This window comes from Chiroxiphia lanceolata, chromosome 5, assembly GCF_009829145.1.
Source record: "Chiroxiphia lanceolata isolate bChiLan1 chromosome 5, bChiLan1.pri, whole genome shotgun sequence".
Taxonomy (NCBI): domain Eukaryota; kingdom Metazoa; phylum Chordata; class Aves; order Passeriformes; family Pipridae; genus Chiroxiphia; species Chiroxiphia lanceolata.
This window is the reverse complement of record NC_045641.1, coordinates 75,472,257-75,484,594: the sequence shown is the minus strand read 5'-3', so window position 1 is coordinate 75,484,594 and position 12,338 is coordinate 75,472,257. Positions and strand designations below refer to the sequence as shown.

Sequence of the window (12,338 nt, the reverse complement as noted above, 5' to 3'; positions counted from 1 at the left end):
TGTAGTAACCAGTAGGTTTTTGAGTAGTCCGGGTTCTCTGTCATGGGCTGTCTTTCAAGTTCAGTTCCACCAGTACCTCTCAAAGCCCACCAGAGTTTCTAATGAACACCCTTCACTGTTCTGTAAAGTTTTACACCTGCAACACACTCTCCCTTTTTCTTTTCCCCTCTCCAAAGAATCTCCAGGTTTTGCATTTCCGTGTCAGTATCTCAGGTCACAGTTACATTCCACTCAAATCATCCCATCCTTGAGGAGGATTCGAATGGTTATATGTGTTAATCATACCAGCCACAGCAGCTTGTGCTCCAAACTTCTCCAGACTCTAAATCCTTTGTGACAAGCCCTTGTGGGCTGTGAGGCTCACAGCACACTGCTCAGCACACAGATGCTGAACATGCACACGTGGGGACCACAGCTGCTGAGAAGCCAAGATCGGGGGCATCGTTTAGGGCTGTTCTCCCTACACGTACATCGAAAGCTGGGATTTGATTCATGGCTGATATTTGAACCAAGGCAAGGTCACATTCAGACAAACATGACATACATGTATTTGCTATTTGATCCAAGACCCAAGGTCACGTTCACACAAATGTGTCATCTGAGTATTTGCTATATTTTTATTACCCTGCTGATGAACTCAAAGCTCTTTCACTTTCCCCAGGTATCCCAAAAAATCCTTACCCATTTGTTTGGTGTGCCCCAAGAACTCCTCACCCATTTATTTGAAAGTCACCTCTTTTTTCTAAGTTTTGCAATACTGTACAAATGTCTGACAAGCTAATTACATTAACCAAGATCTTGAATTGATTAACAGTCAGGGACACCTCAGCTTCAGAGATCAGTGCTCAGATTCAGGCTAAATCTGGTTGCATGTTATGGCCAGAACTAAGAGAATTAAGAAAAAGGAACAAACCAAACACCCCACAAAAATTGTCTTATAAACTGTATGCACAGATTAGATGCCCTAAACCATTATAATTTTTTTTCTAAAAATAATACACAGAAGTAAGTTTGAGTGGTGAAGTCAAAGCTGACTGTGACACGTACAGGGTTTACAAACAGCCCACGCGTTTGTCCCAACACGCTGCTCACTGGGAACCAGATCCTTAAGACTGAATTGGAATGTTGCAATTGTTTCCTTACACATGTGATTACAGCATCTCAGATTATGAAAAGTGCCTGCTCAACCACCTTCTAACTATACCCTGATATTCTACAGAGACCTCATTTGTTGAAGGATAAAGACATCTGAGGGTAAAAGGCAAACAAAAATTGCATTTCAGTGGTAACTAAATGATTATCTTCAATATAATCAATTTTTGAAGCAAATAAAATGTAAACCCCTTGCTAAGTCTCCTGCAGGGAACATTTTACTACATATGGTAAAAATAAACTTCATAGGATAACAAACTAAAGACATCTGTGCAACTAGAATTGTCAATTAAAATTATAATCTAATACATACAGAGGCAGTGCCAGGCAAAATTTTTGGCTATTTTCCATTAAACATATTGACTGTGCTTTTACATAAACCTCTCACTCAGAAGTTTTACTTGCTCACATGCTTGATCAAAAAAAAAATAAAAACAAATAAACCAACACAAGAACATCTACATGACTGTTCTATCAAGAAAGACATTATAATTTTTACAAGCACAGCTGTCTAGTAACTCTTTCTAACAAATATGAAATTTCAGACATGCTATATTTATGAAAAGACATAAAAAACAATTGTCACTAACTTAGAGTCAAACAAGGCCTTTAATGCACTTTCTGACACTTAATACTATTTCATCAATCTTTAGGGTTCATGTAAATGTATGGATAACTTAAAATGAATTCTTATAAACTAGGAGATAAGAATCCCTTTTGTTTTATATCTGCAGACCTTTACGTGTGACAGCAATTGATATATATTGTTGATAATACATTATTGGCAGTAACATACTCTTCAGAACTTAGAATCCTTGCTGTGTTATAAATAAAAATACCTGTCTTCAGTTGAAAATTACAGTAAAATGAAGGATAAGAAATAATTACCTAATCTTTTGTTCTCTGAGCATATTTAATATTTTGGTATGATTTCAACCTTGCTTATTTGACAGAAGAGCAAAGGACTGATCCTGTGAAATAAATACTTCAGCTAAATACAACCTAATTCAAGGCCACATATCAGACAGGTGCCAAGTAGTTCTGAGTTTACTGACCAGCAGTGAAGTTTTTGCAATTGTTTAAATAGCATGATAAAAGCTTGAGAGCATCGAGGCAGTACCCAAATTCAAAAAGCAGCATTCATGGGTGTTTACTACTGCCAGCATTAAAACACTGGGGAAAGGATAAAAAAACCCAACTTAAATTAAATTAAAACTTTGGGGAGAAGGATAAAAAAGGTTTAATTTCTATTCTTTGCTGCCAGAGACACCACATTTCCACAGCACTGGCACTCCTGCTGGGCTGGGATGCCTCCCTCTCCCTTCCCTGGGCTGTGCTCACGGTGCCCCCTCCCCACAAGCTGCTGGAGCTGGTGCAGCCCGTGCTGCTGGGGGCTCCTTGTCTCCTGTGCTGGTTGGCACAGGACAGGCCAAACAGAACAGATAACTCTTGAATTCCTACTGCCTCATTTCCTCAGGAGGCTCAATAACGTGTTTTCCTTTCTTCTCCCAAGCTACCAATTTCCATAACAATTAGAGGACTTTAATGCCTTTGCAGCCATTATTGCTTTCTCTGATCTGCCGAGGCTTGCAGGTTCAGAATTACCGTGTGGAGGCAGAGGACAGCAGACCATTCTGCATACACCTGACAGGTAACTAGTCCAAAAGACATGAGAAAGCAACCCTGAAAACAGCTTTCGGTACAGCAGTTTTGGAGCATAACCCTCTTCCAAGACAGATCTGGACTTTTACCTTCTTCCCCCCCGTTTTTTTTCCAGTTCATTTTCAGTATTTGTTTTATATTTACTAGGTTTTGTAGAACACATAAGTGCTCAACAGGTGCCTGAAGTTATGTCAGTATTGGATTATTCTACAATTTCCCAGACTCGGAACTCACTTGGACTCCTAATCACATACTTTAATTAAGAAAAAGATAATTGGCTGTCCTTGAAATAGTGGTGAAATATTCACTTTGGCTGAAGATTTCTGACCTGTGAGCAAAAATACTAGTTCTTACAGACATCTTAATGGCAACATTCTTCCTGAATAAAGAGCTATTGTTTTGGAACAATACTCCTAAATCTAAAAGGAGAGGGGAAAAAAAGAAAAAGATAACTTAAAATTACTTAATGCAAAAGGCTGAAAGATGATTTGGTGTGTTTCACATATTGATTTAAGATTGTGAAAAGCTTCACTTGAGTCTTACCTGCCTTTTAGTGATAACTTAGGCCTTGCAACTCCCCATTGTTAGTCTGCCTATTCAGATACAACTTCTCCACCTCACAAACTCCCAAACTTTGCGACCCTGATCTCGTTACACAGGTCATGCTTAGAAAAATTGAAATAAAAAAGCCCACAGCTTTGCATCTGTACCTGTCCCTGCAACAGCTCTCCTACTTACGACCAGCATTCCTTTAAAAGGGACACGAAGTCTCTTAGTTTTCTCTTTTTGTTTACAGCTTCAATTTCTACATCTAAGCTCGGGCTCCTTCTTGTTTCGGCTCGGGACCAAGTCCAGTTACTTTGGTGTTTCATGCTGCAACTTTCATTTCAAAGACCAATAACAACGAAAAATATCTTTCTGCCTCAAGAGTGCCCCCTTTCCGTCTCCCCATCCCAAACCTCAGGCTGCAGTTTGGGCTTTGCCCTGGCACACTCCTTCCAGTACTCTTTCATCAGCCATATCAGCCAACCCCAAATCACCTCCTTCACCCCCTGGGGCCCTGCAGTCTCCCACCCCAGCTCCTGCAGCGCCTGCACAGCTGCACCATCTGCAGCCCCCTGCATGATTCATCACCCACCACAACAGACCGGGATTATTCACTCTTTGAAAAGCTACAGAGCAATTTACATCTGTTTCTGGAAGAGATTCAAGAAGCCTGAATTCGCCTTCTTAGCAGAGAACACCACCACTGTGTGTATTTTCAGTGGTTTTATTTCACTGATAAACTCTATTCCCTTGCCCAGACATAGTAACATGACTGATTTGATAAACTAAATTCAGCTTAACAGAAGAATTTATATCCTATCAAAAAGAATGACCCTCAGACAAGGTATAACAGATTTAGGCCCCTTCTGCTTGCAAGTGTACTTTTGCAAACTGAGTCATTCCAATGGGCTACCTTTCACACTCTTCTACTAGCACAAAAAAATCAAATGTCTTCTTTAAACAGCACCTGGAGTTGTGTAGTTTACTTATTCTTCATTGTGCTACTATTTCACTCATTCCTCCAAGATATTTTTACAGGCTTTTGTTGCTCAGTTATTACATTTAAATAAATACACAAATAAAACCTGCTAAAAATAAACTAACTTCGATTTAATGCCATGTCACAACTCAGAGCACCCAAAGTGGAATGAGAAACAAAATTCTTTCACTTTTTGTTTTGTTTGTTTGCTTGGGTTTTGTTTTGGACTTTTTTTTGTTATGACAAAGGCCTTCAGTTTTAGTATGATAACCTAGACATCCCTACCTTAAAAAGTTTTTCTTTGCAATAAATGTATCGCACAAAAACAAAGTTTACACTGAATTAGCATTGCTGACAAGAGCCTTGGCAACTGGCACGAATGCAATTAATCTACATTTTTTGGCAAATGGACATCAAGTACTTGTACTTGCAAGCTCCTGACAGGGCAGATAGAGGATATTCTTGGGACACATGACTTCACAGCTCTAAATCAGGTCACTCACTACAGTATGGAGATCACAAGCCCCACGCTCCTGCGAGATCCAAAAGTGTTAAAACATAAGCGATTATTTTCCTGTCATTGTTTTCCCGGCTCATCCTTCCCGTGACACGAAGGGTGTCTGGTTACCAGTTTAACGGCAATACCAGCATTGCCACCCCACTCCTTTTAACTGAGGAAGCACCTGAATTGCAGAAAGGTGGAACTACAACATGAGTCCAGGGAAACAGCCAGGATAAGAAAGCCTGTTTAAAAAGCAATATATGTACTTTCATATTCCAGTTTTACTTCACTTTGTAAGGCATTTCAGCTGGCTTGAACCAGACTTTGAAAGAGCAGTTATGGGGACACAGCATTTCTCTGCAGAGCCAAACTGAGTCACTGATTGCAAAATAACGTTACCTTAAGGGTACTCAGACAAGCTTAAGTAACGTAAGAGCTCCCTCAAATCACAAGGATATCCCTTCCACAGGTCCCCGCACCTTCCCTCTCGCTCCTCCCTTCCCAGCCACGCCACCCCCGCCCCTGCTGGCTCCCGCCCTTGGCCACCCCTGCACTGGTACGGGAGCCCAGAGCGGGGCCAAGCCGAGTGTCAGCGTCCTCCGGGACACCACCCTGGACACACCGGCCTGGCCCGCTCCCAGGAAAACCCCAGGCCAGGAGCACAGCGCTTTGCCCGGGAGCCAGGGGCACCGCGCTGCCGGGGAGGAGCAGGGCTGCGTCCCAGCCCCCGAGAACAGTCCCTGGCAGGGGTTATTCCCCGGGCAGACACAGCCAGAGATGGCTGAACAGACCCCCCGAGGGGCTGCAAAAAGGAGGGACAGAAACACACGGGTGGTAGACGAAAAGAAGGGGCCTAGATCAGATCTATCACGCTCTGTAACCACATTTCTTGCTGTAGTCTATATCTGCAGGGCTATCAGGAACAACAGAGAGAAGACATCCTATTTTCTGTCCTTTTTGCATTTATGTGCTCATTCATACACACACACACCCCCCCTGCCATGTAAAAGAGAAATCGAATGAATGAAAGCTGCAAACCGAACAATTTGTATTCTTAAAGGCTAATCACTTCTACATTTCCACAGGATTTATAATCCTGAGAAAATGCAACTCCTTGTAAATTCAGCTGGAATTATGGCAGCTCAGTATGCTGAAAATCAGGTGCCCAAAATGTACATTTAAGTTGAACATTTGACAGTGTTTTGAAAACATGGCCATGTTTATGTGCAGTTATGTCTGTGTGGCAGCACAGAACACAACAGGTACAGCTGCTGCTTTTCTCTTACAAGGTACCAAAGCTGCTGCCTGATTTGATCAGACTGGCCTGCTTAATTGCACACAGCAGTCTTTTATCCTGAGGGGGGTAAGAATAAATAAGTTTCACTATATATATCTATATATATCTATCTTGTAATCTTCCCCTGAAAATTGCCAACGAGGCAACAACAATAGTCACTATGACCTCTGGGCTGCAATTAATTTTATTTGAACATCAGTGTGAGTGCATTAATGGACAGCTGTGCTGGAGCGTTCCCCAGCCCTAGGACAGAAAGCCACCAGGCACTGCCTGCTAATGAATGCAGGAGTCTCCAAAGAAGTCTCCTGACACAAGGCCCACCTTCCCCCTCATCCTCCCCCTCACACATGCTGCATAAAGATGGGGGGAGTTCTTTTGTATAATGGCACCCTGCCCCACAACTCCAGTGTCAGGTACTTTATACCATTCTTACTGAAGCAGTAACACTAACAGCAGGTTAGGACATAACATCACTAATTCAAGTCTTCACTTCCAAATAGGTGTTGCAAACAGACAAAAGTTCTTCTTACCTTGTGAACATTCACATTCAGTGGTTTGTTCTGCGATTTGTTATATCAATCATTTCCAGGAAATAATTATTTACAACAGAACAGGCATGTAGCACTTATTTGTGTAACAAAAAAAAAAAAAAGAATGGCAATACAAGCCTGTATGCAGATAACAGTATTCACGCAGCCTAACAGTGCTGGCTGCATGGCTATATACAACAAAACAGTAATCCTGCCTCCAAACCTTAATCACAGGCTGGGGAATAGTTTCAAATGATCAATTTTTATGATCCTTTTTTTTTTGTTAAATATGAATATTTTGTTAAATATAAATAACAGTAAGTTATTTACCATTTTTTAATGTAAAATACATCAAACTCTGAGCTATCCATAATGATACATTCTCTCAGCTCCAGGGTATTATACACTCACAGATGAGTAAGGTGTTACTCAACCTGCACTTCATTTGCACACCAAACAGCATTTCTGGTTTCCTTCTATGTACTTACCAACAAACTGAAAACAAACTAATGAGATACCAAAAAATGAAATATGAAAACATTGGACTAACTCACTTTCACATGTATTTCATCTGCCTGGAAACAACTTCAGTAGCTGCTCACTCCTCTGAGTTCCTCAAGGCAGACACATTTTTGAACAAGTTTATTTTACTATTTGGAAAGATTAAGTGAGTAATTTCTCAGTTTATATATTTTTTTAAAGCCATGATAGTATATCAGCATTTCTAGAAAGGAATGGGTAATTTGTCAAATGCTGGCCACTCTACTCCTAGTGTTTCCACAGGCACAAGACAAATTGAACTTAAACCAATAAATTTAGAGGAATATCGTACCAGAGAACAAACTCTGCCTCTCTGGTAATTTGCATCTTTCAATCTCCAAAGTAAAAAAAAAAATTCAACCCCCTGTGCATTTTAAGACGCAGCAAAGACCCACACAAACTACTCACGTAACAACTCAAGCCTCAGTCAGCACTGGAATAACAATGAGTTGTATTTTATAATTTGTATTAATCTGTGCACGAGAAGCCCTTCACTGGACACAGAAATTACACTTCCTAGATATTTAAAGACACATGCAATGCACTTATAAATAAATACTGTTTCATAAGCAGAAACTATGAGAACTGGTATGAGGAAGTGGAGTCAGACTTGGCAACATCTCAATGCCACATGCAATCTGGTCACACAACAATCTTCTCATATCAATTCAATGTTTTTAAGACATGCCAAATATCACACTCTTTCAGAGATTTTAGTTTTATTTTGATGATTTAGAGCCTAACCCTACCAGATAAGTACTTTTTAATTCACTGAAAAAAATCAGCATTCTGCTTCATAACAAGTTGTTCAAAATTTAATTTGACAGTGAAATCCTGATCACTCTACTTCTAAAATATTAAGAATTCAGAATTCTACTAACTATTGCCTAAGACTGTAGTAGATATCAGAACATAAGGAAGTTTTACTTCCTCTGCTCTCCTGATTGTGCTACTGCTTTCTGTTTATCAATTATTTATTGGCACTACTTGCTCAGATTTCTTTCCTTGTCAGCTGACTATACATTAATCCCTGCTGACAGCGATTCTACCCCAAGTGTTTGTTCTTCCCTAGCTGTTCAAGAACAATGCCAGGACAGCCTCCAGCCCACATATGTACTCACCACTTCAGGTAGTATCTTGCAAGGCTGTAACAGAAGTTCTTTTCCAGAATCTGTTCCCTTTCCATTTCATGTGCACATTGGTGATAACAAGTGGTTCTTCATCAATAAAAAGCTGCTGACATCCTTTCTTAAAAAAAATAAAAATAAAGAGTCAACAAAATTTCCCAAAACTTACTATTCTGATTTTATATTGAGATGATGTAATTTAAGGCTTTTCAAAAAATATTCCTTAATGCTTCTTCAGGAAAAAAACGCTGTCATTTCACTTGGGCTAAAATGACATTTTAAATGATTGAGGCTTTTAATACATCACTAGTTTTACAGCAGGACCACACTGACATCTAGCTAACTAGGGAATATGACTAGTATATCCCAATATCATTCTGATCTTTTTTCTTCATACTAGAAAAATTCAAAACCACTCAACTAAGAACATTATAGTGAAAGCTCTGTGCTATTTTAATTATCTGTTAAAAAGCAAAATACTTTTACTCATAAGGAGCGTTCCCACAAACGTCCAAGTCTTTCAATGGACAAACTGTTATGGTTTCCAAGGGGCATAAGATGTCTCTGCAATGGGCCTTTTAAGGTACAGATTTTGCTTTTATATACTTTACAAGGTCCATTAAAAACAACAACAACAAAAACTACACATACCTCTAAAATGCAAAACATTAAAGATTTGGGGAGATTTTGAAAGAGCAGTCAGATTAAAAGAAAAAGAAAGTTAAAATTCCAAAATTCCTTAAGAAAGTATGCTTGAACATATAATAAATATGAATTCATTTATCTTCCAAGACAAGTATGGTGTCCCCTTTTTTCCCCTTGCAAAAATATGCAAGAGAAACAGAACTCAAATCTCAGCAGGAAAGCTACAATAGTGCTGTTTGCAATTTTGAAGTACAAGCTGTTCTAAAAAGAAAAAATGCTAAGAAAAATTCCATTGCCCTCCTTGTTCATCTTGGGACAACAGTGAGCATTATAATCCATATTCTAGAACAAGATAAATACCTCAGGCCATATATCCTACTCTCCTGTAGGACATAATTTCCCCTAGTATTTTTATAACACTCCACATGTGAAATAGTAAAAGCATAACTGGACGAAATCACAACTGAAATGTAACCCTCTCTCCCATGGTTTAAAATTCATTATAGCATTTGTGAAGACTACAGGACTAACAGAAAATGAAGACCTTAAAGAACCACTGAAAAGCAAGCGACAAAACCACCAGGTGTTTGGGATGTGCAGGTTTGCAGTGGGTAGCCAGAACTCCCTGTGCACCTGACTGCAGAGGATGACAGTCAATATAAAGTAGCAAAAGATTGATAAGAATTTTTTTTTGGACCATACTAAGAGTTCCTTCCAAACATGGGAAAAGGGAGGGTGCATGCTGCCTGCACAGTTCCACAAACCTCTGATAAGGTCTGCACACCCTCATCCTTCCAAAACACCACATCATGTTACTCAAAATCCCCAAATCTGCCACTAAATTAACTAGGAGCTGATGGCCCCTTGGCAGCTCACACCAGCTAACAAAGGTTATGACACTGGTTTAGCTTTGAGCAGACGTGTGACCACATCACATGAACCACAACTGCCCTCGGTTCCAGCATGAGACCAGGTATGCTCAGTGCTCAGTCAGGATTCAGAATTCATACAGGAAACAGTTTTTGTAGCTGATCGGCTTTGCTGCCTGCAAAGCAAATATCTAAAAGTGATCAGTGCAGGATGCCAGTGAGAAAATCTGTGCATGTTCTGTAACACAAGTGCAGTTTGACCACCACTCTCCTTCACAACAAAACTTCTGTGACACCCCTATTAGTGCAGTACTACTAAGACATCCAATGCCACCAAAGTGCCAGACATTATCATTCCAGATAATCGTGTCTGATGAATCCTGCACTCATACTACTTTCCTCAGACAGCTTAAGCTACCCGTGTTACTGAGACTGTGCCAATCTTAATATAAATACAAGGCAATACGTCTTCGCGCTCTTTTCCATTAGTACTTCTGGAATGTCTTCTGAAAAGCAAGTGGCCAGCCCCGGAGGGACAACCAAGAACTCACCAAACCAGAGAGCCCTCACTCCTAGGACAGAGGGCTTCCCTCCGAGCGGCCGACCGGGAACGGCACAACCCGCCTGGCCCAGCCAAGCCAGCAGCGGGAACCTCCAGGCTCGTACTTTCTGCCCAGAGCCCGAGTTCATTCCAGGTTAAGGACAATCCAGATGTGCCCCATTTAGGACACATGAGAGTTGCCAAGCAGCACCCTGTGTGACGGGACATCACACCCCCCCCGTTCCCCGCTCCCCGGGGTTCCCAGGCTGGCTCTTTACCTCCGCCCGCCCGCCCGCGCTGGGCCGGCTCTGCCCGTCCCGCAGCCCTGGGCCCGGTCCCCGCAGCCCGCGGCCGGCGCCGAGCGCGCAGCGGGAGCCGCTACAGCATCTCCCTGGGCCGGCTACCTCCGCCCGCTGCCTCCGCCGCTCCGCCGAGGGCTTCGCACCGCGGGGCGAGGGAGATAAGGAGCAGCGAATAGCGAGGGAGGGGAGGAGAAGAGAGGACAGGTCATTAGCAAAGCCGCCGCCGCGTTAGCGAGGCGGGGCCGTCACCAGCCCCGGGCGGGCGCTCCCGCCTCCTCCCCGGAGCCCCGCGGGACTCGGGCACGGCGGGGCGGGGGACGCCCTTAGGGCAGTACCGTGCATCGCTGCCCCTGCGGGCTGCGCTGCGCCGGGCCGGACGGACACCGCCGCGTCCCCGGCTGCCGGCGGGGCGGGAGCGGGAGCGGGAGCGGGAACGGGGCGGGAGCGGCCGGTGACAGGTCCCGGAAGTGAGGTCGGCACACACCTCCCGCCGCGGCCGCGCGCCATTGGCGGGGCGGGGGCGGCCCCGCTCCCCTCGCACCCCACTCAGTCCTCAGACCCTTCAGACCCATGTCAGTTCCTCACACAGTCCTCAGACCGTTCGCACTCATCTCAGTCCTCACTCCCCTCACAGTCGTCACAGTCCTCAGACCCCTCACTCCCCTCACACCCTCCCCTCAGACCCCTCACAGTCCTCAGACCCATTATTCCCCTCTTACACTCCTCACTCCCCTCAGACCCCTCATAGTCCTCACTCCCCTCACACCCTCCCCTCAGACCCCTCACAGTCCTCAGACGCCTCACACCCTCCCGTCAGACCCCTCACAGTCCTCCCTCCCCTCACACCCTCCCCTCAGACCCCTCGCTCCCCTCACACCTCTTACACTCCTCACTCCCTCACACCCTCCCCTCACACCCCTCACAGTCCTTACTCCCCTCACACCCTCCCCTCACACCCTCCCGTCAGACCCCTCACAGTCCTTACTCCCCTCACATCCTCCCCTCAGACCCCTCACAGTCCTCGCTCCCCTCAGACCCTCCCCTCACACCCCTCACAGTCCTTACTCCCCTCACACCCTCCCCTCACATCCTCCCCTCAGACCCCTCACAGTCCTCACTCCCCTCAGACCCCTTGTTGCCTAAAATGGAAGAAAAGAACCCTCGGATCCCTCACTCACCTCACATCCCACCGGCCTTGGGTCCCTCCGCGCCACCACAGCTTCACTGAGATCCGGGGCGAAGGTAGGCGAGCCTGAGGCACCAAGGCTTTCGATCAAGTGTGTGCCCGCCCGCCTGAGGGCAGGCGAGGGGGGACCCATCGCTGCACAAAAACACTGCTGGCTTTCCAAAATCATGGAAGCGCGTGTTCACCTTCACATTTGCACTTTGTTCAGGGGAAAAAAACCCAAAAAACCAAACTTACAAGAAAACCTACTTTATCACTGACCTGAGTAGTCAATGGCACAGTGCCGGGAAGGTGAAACATGAGTCGCTTCAGATGTTTCCAATGGGAAGTTGATTGAGGCCCAGAAGGGAAAGGAGAGCACTGTCCTGAGGGGCTCAGCGCCCCTACTGCAGTGAGCACCACACTAAATTCCACAAATGTCTCATAAATTTAAGCACATAGCCCTGGGCACCAGAGCACT

General features: G+C 43.9%; 1 protein-coding gene across 2 annotated transcripts in view; it reads right to left on the bottom strand.

Annotated features, from left to right (window-relative positions):
- PPARA (peroxisome proliferator activated receptor alpha) overlaps positions 1-12,074 on the bottom strand; it is a 30,597-nt gene extending 18,523 nt beyond the window's left edge. Inside the window, exons 1-2 of one of the 2 annotated variants that reach the window (XM_032687180.1) lie at positions 11,871-12,074; positions 8,330-8,452 (exon numbers count right to left, since the gene is read on the bottom strand). The gene's annotated coding sequence lies outside the window, so the exon portion shown is untranslated. Of the gene's footprint in view, positions 1-8,329; positions 8,457-10,400; positions 10,559-11,870 lie in introns of those variants that run through there. The other variant, XM_032687179.1, reaches the window with a different exon arrangement.
- Positions 12,075-12,338: the final 264 nt, after the last annotated feature.